The following is a 16995-nucleotide window of genomic DNA, read 5'->3' as shown; positions in this document are numbered from 1 at the left end:
AGATATCCCTGAATTTATTAATTTATTTACCTGTAGTTCCTTTTATAACCTTTTACTATCTTTCGAAGTATATACTGATATTTTGTCAAGTTTCGTGTCTGAAGAATCCACTAAGACATGGTTCTAAATCGAATAAGAAGTAATCTTTCAAATGTCAACAAGATAGGTCAAATCAATTAAAGATTAATGCTCGTATATTACATTGTGTTATTGTTATACTTATGAATTTAGAAGAAAAGAAACTCTATGGTTAAAATAGTTTTCGGATGTTTTTTTGTATTTTGATGTGCCTTCGAAAGTCTTAAAAATAAAGGTTTTCCGTTTTCATCATCCAAATACGAAATTGGTTAAATTTTTATACAGGTCTTACATTCGTACAGGGAAGATGGAAGAACCCAATACTCATATGCGAAGGGTATAGTTTCTCCCAACAGCACTCCAAAAGACATTGGTATTGCTCCAAGAAGAAGAACGGCTGCAAAGCTAGATTGCGGCTAACCGATGACCAGGAGATCGTTTTCAGTTATTTATTGCACACGCATCCACCTCCAAATGATTTGCTTTTCCGCTTGACGTAGATCTCTATCTCCTATTTATTTTTTCCTGGTTGTCAAGCTATATTTTCACAAGCGACATTGTAAGTTCAATCCTTTTCTTCCTTACACTGATTCCAAGCGTCATCATTATCATCGCTTCAGCCTGATTTTTACTTCATCATAGGCTCTACTTACATACATGTATATAGTGTGTCACATAAAATGTCTACAATGTGCAGCGGCGCGTTATATGTATTGTTTTGTCAATTAATGACCTCCCATACCAAGTACTAACGTTTTTGTTGTAGTCGTTTTTAATTTGTTGTATATATTTTTTTAGTTTTTGTTATTTCTTCCTGGCCAGTATTTTTTTTTATATAAATCGTGTATATTTTAAGTAGAACAAGAAAAGTGAGTCGATCTTATTAAAATTTTATTTTCATGATAAATGTAGTTTAATTTACTCATACCTTTTTAAAAAAATATATGTTTTGTGCCGTTAATATTCATTTAACATATTCCAGCCAACACTATCAAACATAGTAACTAACCAAAAGTAACCTTTGCACTGGCTCTGTTCACAGGTGTAAAAGTCAAGTTTGTTCAAACCAGACGGGGAATCCTCGGCTACCACCTTGGTTATACATATTCCTTCGCCAACTGTAAATCTAATCTCCTTCGTTGCTCTAGGGCACTCCGAGGACACACGAAGATAAAAGTAGACAACGAAAGGAACTTTCTTTATGGGTTAAGAAATCAACATTATATACCTAAAGTAAAATTTGAGTATGATAAACGTATTGCGAGTGCGTCGTAAAATGTTTTGTTGATTAGGAATTCTGGCTAGTCTCATTCTTATCTTTATATCAGGTCTCCAATGTCGCCAAATTAGCCAATCAATTCAGCTACATCAAAATGGAACCTTGATCGTGGCGGCATTTTTGTATAATTACGGTTATAAATATCATTGTTTTTCTCAATTTTTTTCTAATTTTTATCAATTCAACCTTTTATCAATTCAAACCTTTCGGCGATACCGAAATGGAAACAAAATAGCGAAGCGATTGAGGTTCAACGGCGATCCAGCTGAAGTTGAGCGATGGGAATTCATGAGTTACGATTATCTTCAAGACATTCATTTCATTATCGATATTATTATTTTGATATCGCAAACAGTACATGCTACGCTTTTTTGGCCAACTGTGATGTTTCTTCTCATACGTCTGTTGTTTTAGCTTCGTCATTTTAAAGAACATTAATTTATTTAAAATCTGTTGACGTTTTATAACCTTAGTAATAGGAGTTTGTGTTATAGTTTTCATTTTCCACTACAGAGGCCTAGATCTTGCATAATATTGTTTTGTAATGTCTGTAGGCATAACGTAAGGAGAATTATTAAAATTCATTCATTATCTACAATACTGTTCTCACCGGAGTGAATTATCTTATTAATCTTCAATGATGTTTAAATGAAAATGTTGGTGTATGTAGCACTAATTTTGGAAAAGGTTTTAATATTTATATAAAATGCTGCTTGGTTATTTTTTAAATAATAGTTGATTAATATGAACATTATTCGATTTCAGTGCTTAGTTTTTTGCCATCTACCAAAGGGATCATCATCATGTATAAGGACTACACGTTCTCCTATGAAAACAAGTATAAAAGTACACTAAGGTGTTCCAGGTATCTGAGGGGCAATTGTCCTGTACGACTGAATGTAGATTCTAGTGGAAAGGTAATACTAAGTCGAAACGAACATAACCATCCACCACCGTCTCTATATAAAACTGCTGCGGGAAAGTACCTTAGAGTTTAAGCCCACTGTAGCGGTAAGAAATTGATTGAACTCATATTAAATCAACTTCTTCCCGCCATAGCGGACCCTTGGCATTTTGTGGTGTATAATTCTGTTCAAGAAATACTGAATCTGACGTCCTTGGATGGATAGAACAAATCCGCAATCACATTATTGTTGAAAGCGACTTAAATCTGTTTTCTTAACATCTAACAAGAGACGCCCAGAAACTACACGATATGTTCAATCCTAAGCCATGAAGAATATGACTATATATAAGACAAGAATAAGTTATCTCCCCTAGATGTCTATAACGATCTAAGGCAGATCACGGTCCAGTGGAAAAAGCCTATCCGTTGGTGAAAGTTTGAAAACTTTGAAATTAAGCCTGCAGTATCGTCAAAATTTTAACTGAAACGCCACTGGTAGCGCGTTAGAGTTTGGGTGATTTATTTAAATGTCAAACGTATTTTTAATTTATTCATTATTATGTTAATTTTATGTTGATTCATAAACATGTATTGCTTTTATTAAATTCCATATTCCATATAAGGCTTTTTTTTCATTATCATGTGAGTATGTGAAGTGTTTTGCCCGGTTCTAATCTTGCATTTTGAATCTACTAAATAGGTTCCCATCAAAGAGATATTTTCATCGGCAAGCAATTAAGATCTATTTTTTTCTTGTTTACTAGATATGCTTCAGTTTTTACCATCAGTCGGAAAAAGGAAATTCATTATATTTTACAAAAATTACACGTTTTGTTACGAAGGGCGAAACAAGACCACATTGAAGTGCTCAAAATGTTCGACTTCTTTCTGTCCTGTTCGACTAAGGGTCAATTCTAATTCCAGAGTTCTTGAGACTTTTGGTAAACACAATCATACTCCACCTAAACTTGCATTCGACAATGGAGTGTATTTCAGACTTTAGTGTTTGTCCTGGTCTAAAATATTTATAAACTATAGAAACTAGAATTCAAAGAGATTCAACACAAATTACATTTGAGGAATTGTACGTTTTCGCATCTTTATTTTACTTTCTACAAATCTACTTTTACATGTTAAATGTGTAGTTATATACACATTAAATCATTATTTCAAATGTAAGTTGTTTATCAAATTGGATATTATATGGTATATTTTCTATCAGTCTTTTGGGTGTCTTAACTCGAGCCAATTCTCTGGGTATATAATTCTCAATTTCGTTTCAGTTCTTTTATGTTTAAATTTGTGTTTCTATAATTCGTATTGTTTAATTAGTTGTGAATAAATTTATATTTGTCTTCTCTTTTTATTTCCATTCTTTTATTATCATCGTATTTTTTAAAATATTGGTACCTTATTTGGCATAAAAAAACGTAAAAGTTATTAGAGGTTTTTTTAAGTTTAAATTTTTTATAAATTCAATCATTTATTTTCAAATTACTTTCAGATCTTCTTCAATTGGTGATGACAAAGCAAGGGAATACACTGTACTTATACAATGACCACACATTCTCTACCAAAGGACGCACGAAGAGATCCCTATTTTGTTCAAGATACTTCAGAGGGAAATGTCCTGCTAAATTGACCTTGAACTCTGACGGGCAAATCATTTTTCGTAATACGGCGCATAACCATGATCCTCCTAAATACACCATCACAAAAGATGGTCAGATTGTGAAAGATATATATAAGCCCTGGGAAGACAAGAAAGACAATATTAGTGCAAAGGTTGATGTTGAAGATAGTGACAAATATTACTCCGTTCCGATACGAAATTTAAGATCTAATACCGATCCTTCTGGGGTATCCACAACTAACGTTACGCGGTTTTTAAATTCCGACTCCCCTCCACCTTTGGTGAGATTTCCGCCACCTCCCAATCTCACATGAGATTTGTCAACGTATTGTGTTTCTAGTAGCTAGTATATGTTCAAAAAAAAATTATTTATTCAATACTTTCTTTAGTCGTTAGTTTTTGACAATATAATACACAAATCAATTTTTAACATTTTCGCACAGTGTGGGGAAAACAAATGCATGACAACTGTATCTCCAAAGTATATTTAGCTCGAGGAGTTCTATGAGAGGATCTTTCTCCTAGAACTCCACATAATGCATGGGCAATACACTTCAATCAATAAAATCAATATTATTCGTAATACATATTAGCCAATGTTTCATGTATCTAAAGTTAAAATTATAAATTGTCTGATGATAATGAAATTGACAATTTTAAATAATTATCTGTAATTATAAAAAAACAGGGCTCACTACAACATTACAAAGGCATAATATTGAAATGTAATAGTACATTCTTGAAAAACTTTAGTAACATTTCTGAATTATTGAGGCTGGGTCTAAGGAATCATAAAATTAACAATTTCCCATGTTCCGGTCCCGGCAATTATATCACACCAGAGTTATATTTTGCAAAGGTTTTTTTAAAATTATGATTTAGCTAAAAAACAATTGTCTATCACTCACATCAATCTATGTATTTTGTTTCCTTGCCGTGTCTTTTTATATTCTTAGTACCACGAGGGCATAATTGTTTTTAATTATTTAGATTTCATATTATTATGTTGCATGATGACAAGGTCTATGTACAAGTAATAGGACGGTCTCACTGCTTCGTTGTACTACGTTACGTCGATACAGGGCGTTGACGCTCCTTCGTTTTACGTGGGTTTGAAATTGACGATGACATTGTCAATATTGCCCTATTGTTGACGGAGCACAAAGAAGCAATGACGCCTTGCTCTAAATCACACGTGCATTTATGTTCGTATTAGTAATGTTGGGTAGTTAATTTTAATTGTGTTTTTGTTGCTTTTTATTTTTAGTTAATAAAATAATGATCGCTAATTTTTTTATTTGCATAGCATGTAATAATTCTCCTTGGCGCACGGGCAATAACTACACGTAGCAAATATAATGATCCTTAGGGTGGGTTGTACCGTCATCTTTGACAACTTGAACATGTGCAGACAATCGCAAAGTATTATAGAACTTATGCCATTTTGCCGAAATGTCAACGACGCGCCGGTTAAAATCAACGTCATGTTTGACAACTTTTGGTGCAACTCAAATCAACTCTAAATATGAATTGTCTACATTATGTTTTGTCTCTTTCTGTAAATGGCAAATATTATAAAGTGCGACAGTGACAAAACATATTTTAATTACCTAAGAGGGAAGGTCTCTAAACATCTACAATTTTTTGTTATACTCGTATAGCATGCTATTTTTACTACAAATGTAAAATTTGCATTTCAAGCTTTGATACTAAATAATCTCCTTCCAAAGTATAAAGGGTGGACACAGAACATACAACGGAAATAAGTATATAATTTTTATGTGTATAATAAAATTGAAGTCAGTTTTCACGATAAAGTTAAAATGTTCATGCTAATAATGTTTACATTATATAATTTTCTTTATATTATATTACATTTAAACGTTTTTATCGCATACAATACCTAACCTAAATGTTGTAATTTCATAACCTGTATTTACAGAAATGCTGACGTATTTACCAATGGAGAACAACAAGCAAATCATTATTTACAAAGGCTATAGTTTCTCATTTCTAAATAAACAGAAAAAGTACCTTCGGTGCTCGAAAAGGCTAGTTGGGAAGTGTAATGCTCGATTGAAAATTAACGACTTTGGTGTTGTGGTCATGGAAGATACACGTCACAATCACTCTCCACCGAAGTTCACACGTACGTCAAATGGATTATATTACAAACTGTGAAGTCTGCGCACAAATTTGTAAGATAATTCAGATACCTAATAGGCGCAAATATTAGTCGCGCATTTAAAATTTAACGTAATTAAAAATGTAACGAAGCGCATTTTGTTCTTCAATTTAAGCTTTCATCGATGTTTGTAAGATATTGTTTGAACTAATGTTTTTTCTAGTCTTTACGGAAATACCGTTCCGATTTTTCAAATTTCTTACAGGTATCCTAACTTATCTCACAATGGCGGATGGCAACCGAAGTGTAGTTTTGTATAAGGGCTACACGTTTTCTTTCCAAAATAAGTACAGGAAAAATCTTAGGTGTTCCAAAAGAATCATTGGCAAATGTAATGCTCAAGTAAAGTTAGACGCCAACGGTTGCATTATCATGGAAAACACGAACCACAATCACGCCCCACCGGTGTATAAACGGACGATGAACGGATTTTACTATAAAGTGTAATAAAAATATGTCATATTTTTTAAATATAAAGAAAAATATTCCAAAGGCTAGACGTAGTATTTGTTGATCAATTATTTGGATTTTTGAAAATAAAAACATATGCATATGCTAGAATGAGTTTGATTTATTTAACTTGTTTTTGTTCGCAAGCTCCCATCAACACTGATGAAAGAAAAACTTTGCATTAATGTTTACAATAAAGCTATAAACAATAAACATTCATAATTGTATTTTCGAGCTTCAAGTAAAATCATCTACAAAATGTACGATGCAACTGAAATTGTAATATATCTTTTTTCAGCTCCATACGAACTTCTTGACGCTAACGGTGATCCGATATCCACCGAAGGAGATCGTATTCTTTATGAAGGCATTAAATACAACAAAATCGGTACTGATGAAAATGGAATATCGAATTGGCGCTGTGCTATTATTATGTGTCCCGGAGGGTTTCAAGCCAGGAATTCAACTGTTCTAAGTAATATAAAACACGGCTGCCCCGCTGGCAATATAGATTTTATAATAAAGGAAAGAATCGAAGAATGCAAAAAAAGAGTTCAAATTGACAAGCGTTCTATCACTGTTATCTACAAGGAAATTGTAGATGAATACAACAAGAGTGGCAAGAACAGAGTTAAAGAAATGCCCGATTTTTCTAGCATCAAGTCGTCCTTATATAGAAGTAGGATGAAAGCAAAGAACATGAAGTAAATGTTACTTACTATCCAGTTACAGTTTTGTAATTGGTTTATACATTTTAACTTTCTTTATTGGTGTATTTCAAAATAATTGAAATTATAAATTACTATCCGGGATACTAGTGTCTCTATTCTAATTTACATTAAACTCGTGTACTTAATTTCATAAAAATCTGTCTTAGTAGACTCTTCGTTACGAGTAACAAACACAGATCAATGCATTCTCACAACTAACTTTCGTATTTATACGGTATTTTAATATGAAGTGCGATAATTTGGAAGAACGCCAGATGACTACTGGCCATTTATCGGTAGGGGCCCGTGACATTTGAACTTTTTCATTATACTATTAACATTTCGAATTCCCATCGACAAAAATCATACAGAAAATGAACAGCGCCTCTGTGTATGGAACTTTTTGTCGATGGCCATACCATTACGCATTAAGTTCCTGCAAATTTCGTGCTCGTCTATATTTTATTGACGTTAAACGTAAATCGTAACTTAAACGTAAGTCATCGTAACTGCGCCTTTTTGAAAATCTGGTTTAGTCAGTTTAAATATTTAGTATTCATTTAATTTCGAATGTTGTCATTTCTATGTTTAAGAATAATCAAACAATTGATTTTTTGCATTTATTGTTGAAAATGTTATTGTAAAAATTGTGTTTGAAGTCTTAACCCGCCTTTTTGAAAATCAGGTCTCGTCATTTTAAGTATACCTAATTCATATTTTTTATTAGGTATGTGCTTTGTTTTGGAATTATTCAGTCATTATATATTACTGCATGTATAATGGACAATTTTAAATGTAAAAATGATGATTACATGCGAAATTAAGATTCATGACTTTCGCATGTAGTTATGTGTGTATTTTTTAAATGTGCATGTTAGATTTTAACTTGTATTGTTTAACACTGTTCTCTGAAGCATCCGATTTTAATAAAGACTTTTAGAATATATTTGTGTTTCAATGTTTAGTTTATGATTCAAAATGTTTTCAACATATTTTTTTATTTTCAATACATAATTTAAGATTGTGGTTCTCGTTTAAAATAGTTAAATGCTTGCCTGATTGATGTGATCATTACCAAAAGATCTTGAAGTGTTTATATTTAAGGTCTTGAAGTGTTTATATTTAAGGTCTTGAAGTGTTTATATTTAAGAAACGACATCGTGTTTCTATCAGCCAATCGGAAATTGTCTTAAATCCGTTGTAGATACTAACAGCATTTTCGAGCTTAAACTAATTGATTAATCTGATTTCAGTTCCATACGAACTTCTGGATGCTAATGGAGATCCGGTATCCACTGAGGGAAATCGTCTCCTTTACGAAGGTATCAAATACGATAAGATTGCCGTCGATGAAAACGGAATAGCAACATGGCGCTGTGCTATATTAATGTGTTCTGGAGGCTTCCAGGCCAAAAACTCAACCGTTCTCAGTCAAACGAAACACGTCTGCCCCGCTGGCAACATCGATTTTGTTATAAAAGAGAGAATCGAAGAATGCAAAAAAAGGGTCCAAATTGACAAACGTTCCATTACTGTCATCTACAAGGAGATTGTAGATGAATACAACAAGAGTGGCATGAACAGAGTTAAAGATATGCCAGAGTTTTCAAGCATCAAGTCGACCTTGTACCGATACAGAATGAAAGTTAAAGAAAAGAAATCAAAGTAATGTGTTTATGAAGTTATTGTTAAGTACATGATTTTTAGTATTTCTCACGACTGCCAACTATTTTGCATAATATTAGCTCTCTTCTTGATCTCTTCTCTATTATAAAGTTTTTTAAATAGGAAGTAATTGTGGTTGTTGAATTTTTAGCACGTTAAATAGCATTGTAGATCGTAGACGTCTAACATATTTTAAAAATTTGCTTTTTTTGCATTTAATAGTAAGGTAGTTTTAAATTTATCAACGATTTTACTTTACATGACTTTACCTACCTCACAGAGGTAGGTAAAGTCATGTAAAGTAAAATCGAACGCTTGCTATAATTAGGTAGGTATTACGTAAATGTAGTGCACATTCACGTAATTTGCTTACGAAAAAGTAAATTTGATGGTATCATTACTTATCTCTTAATTGTTACATTATTAACATACAATATAATAAGTGTAGTGGTAGTTCATAAGAATTTTACAGGAGGTATTAGGATACCTTCTGGCCATATACTGTTGCAGAACAATGTAACAATCTTATCAATTACAGATATTTTAATATTTAAGAATTTACTTCTGACCTACTCGTAGATGAACTTACTATCACGTTTAAAATCTTTGTAGGTATTAAGCTTTGTAGGTATTAAATAGTTAAGTTTTTTTTTCTAGGTGTATTTGTATTGTAACGAATCAACAATTTTTTAGGCGAATTAATTCATGCATGCTGTTTTTATAACTTTTTATCTCGACAGATTTTTTACTATTTCGTATGTATTTTGAGAGTTAAATAAATGCTTTTAACCAAGTAAAAATATGTTTTAATGATTCATATAAATGATTGACGGAACATAAATGATCAAATTCAATTTTGAAATTTTGTACAAATTAATCTATAAACTATTAACATTACATACGTTCTGATATTTTCGTTTTGATAAAATATACTAAATAACTTATACGTACAATATCTGTTTTTTTATTTTTTTATTTCAGTTCCTTTTACACTTGTAGACGATAATTATGGTCCAATTTCGATCGAAGACGATTGCATAATTTATGAAGGTATTAAATATAATAAATATGGAACCGATAAACTTGGAGTAGCAACTTGGCGCTGTGAAGATAATACATGTTCTGGAGGATTCACAACCAAGTATGCAACAGTTATCAAACAAACAAAGCATACATGTCAAATAGGGAATGTTCGTTCTATTGTAAAACTGAAAATAGAAGAATGCAAGAGAAGGGTTCAAATTCAGCCGGATCGCTTTGTTACCTCTATTTATAAGGAGATCGTACAAGAATATAATGATACTGGTTTGAATAAAATCCAAGAGATGCCACCGTTTTGTAGTGTCAAATCAAGTTTATACAGAAGCAGAGACAAAGTAAAAAAGACAAAATTACCTAAAAAAGAATTGTGTAGTTAGGAAATTGAAATCGTTTAAAATTGAATTGAAATATCTCTAATTATCGACAGTCAATGTCGACTATAGTTTTGATCTTTTCGCAGACCATTCTCAGGATGAGTATTTAACGTATTTAAATTTACTATGTTTCTTTCTCGCATTATATTTAATCTATAATATATTTAATTTATAGTATAATAGTAGGAAAACGGATTATATACATTTATAGTTTTTGTTGTTCTTTTACTAACACCTATAGATGTGAAAACAAATAGACACTAAGATTATGTATATAATGTTCCAACTTTTTTATGTAACTGTGTGATTTTGTTTTAGAAACACCATTTATTTTATGCTTCGTGCCGCCTGAGACCACTTCAAATGAATTAGATATAATAACTTCAAGTAGAGGAAACGACCTACTTATCCACGATGGATATAGTTACATTAAACGTTCGGTACATAAATCTGGTAGAATAAGATGGCGCTGCACTGAAAAGAAAATATGCAGCGCGGGAATCAGTACTTTGGGAAATAATATTTTGAAACGCTCCCAGCATAAGTGCAAAGCGAGTATAGTCAAAAATGAGATTAGGAAGAGAATACAATTAATGATGAAAAGAGTTAAAGAAGAACCTTATGCGAGTCTTCGAAGTATCTACCAAGATCAAGTGAACAAATATAATGAGTCTGGTTTTAACCTAATTAAAGAAATGCCGAATTTCACCGGTGTGAGATCAATGTTGTATAGACAAAGGATTAAAGCTTTAAGAAATCTCAAAGACACAATTTCAAATGCTGATACGTCGGCATTATCTACGATCTATGAGGTCTTTTTGGAGGACTACGAACTTGATTAGTAACGTTACGTTTGTTGTTATCATTATTTTATTCATTTTGTTACAACTTGTGCCTGAAATAAAGAATTATTAAAATTATTATTGCAATTACAGATTTCATCTCCCGTGACACGATTATACGATATTGAAGTTTATTTACACCTGATTTGAAGATAAATAATTATGTAAATTCTTATAATAAAGTTATCTTCTGTTTTTATTTTAGATTCATATGACGATAAGGATGCACCTTTTAAAATAATCCCATCAAATAAAGGAAGTCCACTTCTTATTTACAATGGCTACAGATACACAAAGGCCAAAGTTTGTTTAAATGGCCAAATCACCTGGCGTTGTACAAAAAGAAAAATTTGCAGCGCTTCTTTAGGAACTATGGGGAAAGTAATCACGAAAGAGAAGCCACATAAATGCGAAAAAAATACCATAGAGAATGAAATTAAAGTATTTGTTAAAGAATGTATAACTAGAGTAGAAAATGAACCTACGCCCTTCCGCACAATATATGACAATGCTGTGTTTGAATACTGCAAACGTGGTTATGATACTATTAAAAAGTTTCCTAGCTATAGTAGTCTGCAGGACACTTTTTATAGGCATAGAAAGCGCGCGTTGCAGACCGCAGGACTTTATGAGTATTTTGACGACGCTGAATCTAAACATTCATCGGAATCTACATCGGCAGAATAAATACAAAAACTGTCAATTGTAATTTTCTTACATTCAATTTGGTAACATTAGGTCATGGGACTTGGTTCATAGGTAGCATTGCGGTCACTTACAAGTTTGAATTTTTCCACAGCAAAAAGATTACGTAGACTCAAGTGTTTGTTTTTTTTTTCAACTTGATACCTCATACGTTCCTGAGAAAAAGCGTCTTGATTGACGTACAAATTATGAGCAAGCATTTTGTTGCTGGACAATAAGGTGATTCAGTCCCGTTCTGATCCCGTTTTTACTACAAGTAAAAAATATTGTTAAGTTAAAATATACTTTTTAAATTTTCAAAAGAAAAAGTTTTCTATAGCAGAGACACGATAAGTGAAGGTGCTGCAGATGGTCACCCTGCAGTAAAAATACGTTATGATATTTCTATAAATGTATTATGTAATACTTTCTTATGAAATAATTAATAGGAAAAATATTTAAAATGTTTTGAATGTGTTAATGTTTTATACAGTCTCGTATTCTGGCTAGAAATGACACGAAAAGTGTGTTTTCAATGTAAATAAATTGAATCTAAATAAATTTCTTATTTTGTTTTTATTATGTGTTTTTTCAGTATAGCCTAGTTCAACTTTTAATACATTTCTTTTGGGCAATCTAGACTTTGAGTTTGAGCGTGCGAGTAAGGACAATACCTTTTGTTTTCACTCGCATACTTTAAAATTTTTGCTAGTAGCTCGCCATTTTTATACTATTGCCCGAAAAGGAGTGTTATGTTTCAAGTTTCATGTTCTGTATGTATGTGAGATTCCTTATTACACCTTATATATTACCTCCTATATACCTTGAATGGATGAGCTATCCTTAGATTTTATTATTCTGATTCGGGGTAACAGGCTTTACGATTGCTTTATAAATTGTTGTAAAATTGGGTATTCATATGCTGAGTTCACATTTTCATTTCTTACAGCTGAAGTTGACTACGAAGGTGCACCATTTAAAGTGATTCAGTCAAATAAAGGTAAACAACTTCTTATTTATAATGGCTACAGATTCACAAAAATCTACGTTAATAAAATTGGCGAAACGCGTTGGCGATGTACGAGAAGAAATGATTGTCACGCATTCATAACAACAATGAATAAAATCATACTCAGAGAAGAACCTCACAGTTGCGAACAGAACCCTATAAATAATGAAATTGAGATATTAGTAAAAAAATGTATTGAACGAGTAAAAACTGAACCTACTCCATTTCGGACTATATATGATGACGCTGTGCTGGAATACAACAAAAAAGGGTATAATACAATAAAAAACTTTCCTAAGTTAAATAGCCTGAAGGACACTTTTCGCAGGCACAGAAAACTCGCTTTGCTAAAAGCAGGATTATCAATAGGAAGTTCTGTTTTGTCAATATCAGCAACAAAAGATACAAAATAAGACTTCGAGGCCAGTGAAAATGCAAGTATTTGTTTTTGGAAACCATATGGAAAACAGCTTAAAGTTATGTTATTAGTGATATTAAATTTACATTTGTAGAAATGTTCATTCACATACGTAGATGATATACGGCTAGGATGTGTAAATAGAAAAAAAAATGTCTGGCGTAATAAAAGCTAATAATAATTTGATTGTATTATATATTTAAAACCTTTAAGTATTTATTTGTTCTAGAGTTGTAAATGTATTGCCTGATTGATTTTATAGACTTCATAGAAGCAACATTATCGTTGAATTAATTGGCGAAGTGCAGACCCTGGTTTCCGAGGCTCACCTGCTGGGAAGAAACTGAGAACACGCTCAGATGAGAGAGAGAATTGACATGCATTTGATACATGTGGACTTCGATTGGTAACATTCTTCCTCTGAATTTGCTGCGATCTATGAAAGTGCTTTCATGAAAAGGAATGGAGGCAACGCCTACGTATATAATAGCAGTATTATATTATTAATTTTAAAAGAATAAAAAACACTGCGTCATGAAATGTCTGATGCTACACATAAGAGACTTCTGGTAAAATTCTCAAATTTATATTTAATGAATTATTACAGCCGAAGTTGACTACGAGGGTGCACCATTCAAAGTAATCCAGTCAAATAAAGGTAAACAACTTCTAGTTTATAATGGCTACAGATACACAAAAGCCTATGTTTATAAAAATGGCCAAATACGTTGGCGATGTGTGAAAAGAAATAATTGTACCGCATTCATAGCAACTATGAACAAATTAATACTTAAGGAAGAATCTCACAATTGCGAACAGAACAATATAGATAATGAAATCAAGATAATAGTGAAGAAATGTATTAAGAGGATTGAAAGCGAACCCACTCCTCTTAGGACCATATACCAAGACGCTGTGGTGGAATATAACAAGACTGGTTATAATACAATTAAAAGCTTTCCTAAGTTCAATAGTCTAAAGAACAGTTTCCACAGACATAGAAAACTTGCTTTACTAAAAGCAGGACTGTCTTTTGCACGGACTCAAAATCAGCAACAAAAACAGAATGTAACATAATATACTTCGCCTCAACTCAAAGGACTTTGTCTTAGTATCATTGTAAACTAAATGGAAAGTTTTAACTAATTTCAACTTAGAGATTTATTACATTTTAAATAAAGAGCCTGTAAAGATACTAACCTTATTAGTTAACTCAATTCTTGTGAATGCTGTCCCATGAAGCTGATTAATCTATTAACATGTTTATATTGCTTTAGGTATGAAGCAGGAGTTTATCGATTGCAAACCTTTTACTGTTATTAGTACGGAGCGGGGCCGCGATCTTCTTCTTTGTAACGGTTATATATATACAACATTCAGAATTTAAAAAAATGGTCACCTTGTTTGGCGCTGTGTAAATAGGCCTACTTGTAATGCATTACTTTTAACCCATGAATCGTCATTCAAGAAAACATGCATCGGTGCATACCAGACGAAGCAGATAATGAAATAAGGAAAAAACTAAATGAATGTCTGCGCAGGATTCAGGTAGACTCTACACCATTTCGTCAAGTTTATGCAGAAGCAGTCGATGAATATAACAGAATGGGTTTTAATGCCATCAAACCGATGCCAAGTTTTGATTACGTCAAGTCAACGTTTTATCAACGCAAAAGGAGAGCTATACGGAAGACTATGAAATATTTTGACAGTGAGTCTGGGTGCTCTGATACTAAATTAAATAATTAAGAAATTGTAATAGCAGACATTTTAATTAGAATCCTGTGTTATACTGAATAAATAATATATTATGTAGGTACATTACTTACTAATAAAGAAATTACCATAAAAGAAATAAAAATCTCACAGAGCAACAAAAAGAAGTACAACAAAAAAATGTGGAGAGAGAGAGAGAAAGAAAAAACAATTCCAGATATAGATTATTAGAACGTTTTTGTCCAAAAAGAAAGTAAAAAATAGCTTAGTAAATCTTTTCAATGGTGTAATAATAAACATTAAAACGTCTACAAACACTATAGAAAAACAAATTGTGATTTTGTGAATTGACTAGTCTAATTCAAACTTTTATAGAACAGTCTTGTCTAAAAGGCGTGTGTGATGGTTGTCATCAATGTTTTTTTTTTAATTTGTCAGTTGTTGCATTTATTTTATCTTAGTTATTTTAATAATACATTTTATTTAGTTGGAGAGGGTTAATCAAGCTTGACTTTTCCTTAGTCTTACTTCGGGTTTCAATATCATCGGATTTGCCGTAAAGGAGTTAAGATTATGCTACTTAATGAATTTATTAAAATATTTAATTTTGCTTTAGGTATAAAGCAGGAGGTTGATGACTGCAAACCTTTTACTGTAACAACCACGACTCGGGGTCACGATCTTCTTCTCTGTAACGGTTATAGATATACGAAATTCCGTGTTAAAAAAAATGGTCACCTTGTTTGGCGCTGTGTCAAAAGACCCGCGTGTAATGGATTAATTTTCACTCATGAATCAACTGTCATTCGTGAAAATATGCATCGGTGCATACCAGACGAAGCAGATAATGAAATAAGGAAAAAAATAAATGAATGTCTGCGCAGGATTCAGGTAGAATCTACACCATTTCGTCAGGTTTATGCAGAAGCAGTCGATGAATATAACAGAATGGGTTTTAATGCAATTAAACCGATGCCAAGTTTTGATTACGTCAAGTCCACGTTTTATCAGCGCAAACGGAAGGCAATAAGGAAAACGATGGAATATTTTGACAGTGAATCTGAGAATTCTGATAAAAAAAATGAGATTAAGAAAGAGTGAAACATTGTCATAATGTAGCGTTATTGTTACTATTTAATTGTATAAGTATAAGTATATTTATTGTAATTTTTACCATAGTCTTTATTAAAAATATTTAAAACTGAAGGCCTTTTTCTTGAATAAGAATTTATTTCGTTCAATAAGACTTTTCTTCTAATTTATATAAATACAGTTTAGTTAAATCTGATATTATCTCGTTAATATGGCGCTCTCTGCTCACTAGCGTCCCAATCACATTTTCATCGTTACCATTTCTTATAATAAACAGCGAAAACTAAAAAATAAAATTCCACAGGAGATCATTCTAGACGAGATACATACCTACATCACATAGTTTCCATTGTTCAAAAATATAGTAGTACTAATTTATGACATATTTTGGTCCAACTGTCTAATACTAGTAGAAATCTATAATACTATTTAGTAAAATCAATTATCTAGTGTAAAAATGATGGTGGCGCTAGTGTGCGGGTAAATGAATTGGCCGAAATCCTCGAGCTTGTTTTAATGTATTTCTGATTGCAGGTAAAACCATGTGGGTTGACGTGAATAATACTGCACCATTTACCATTATTTCCTCGATAAAAGGCCATGAGCTTCTCCTTTATAAAGGTCACAGATATACGAAAAATCGGGTAAATAAAAATGGCGACATCGTGTGGCGTTGCTGCCACGTCAAGACGTTGTCTTGTTTCGCAACTGTAAACACGCGTGGTAAAGTGGTTCTTAAGGAAAATGAACACAAATGTCAGGCGGACGAAGCTGGAAATGAAATTAAGAAAAAAATATACGAATGTCTTCAAAGGATACAGCGTGAATCTACACCCTTTCGCAAGGTATATGCTGATGCTGTCAACGAATATAATAGAATGGGCTTTGATGCTATAAAACCTATGCCAAGCT

General features: G+C 32.2%; 1 long non-coding RNA gene across 1 annotated transcript in view; it reads left to right on the top strand.

Annotated features, from left to right (window-relative positions):
* Positions 1 to 16995, top strand: part of LOC128672204 (uncharacterized) — a 34280-nt gene that overhangs the window by 12810 nt on the left and 4475 nt on the right. Inside the window, exons 2-3 of the long non-coding RNA XR_010369996.1 lie at positions 3769 to 12848; positions 13883 to 16928. This is a non-coding gene — a long non-coding RNA (uncharacterized LOC128672204). The remainder of the gene's footprint in view (positions 1 to 3768; positions 12849 to 13882; positions 16929 to 16995) is intronic.

This window comes from Plodia interpunctella, chromosome 9 (genome assembly GCF_027563975.2).
Source record: "Plodia interpunctella isolate USDA-ARS_2022_Savannah chromosome 9, ilPloInte3.2, whole genome shotgun sequence".
NCBI classification, from domain to species: Eukaryota; Metazoa; Arthropoda; class Insecta; order Lepidoptera; family Pyralidae; genus Plodia; species Plodia interpunctella.
Note: the sequence above shows the minus strand (reverse complement) of the source record. Positions and strands in the feature narration are given on the sequence as shown.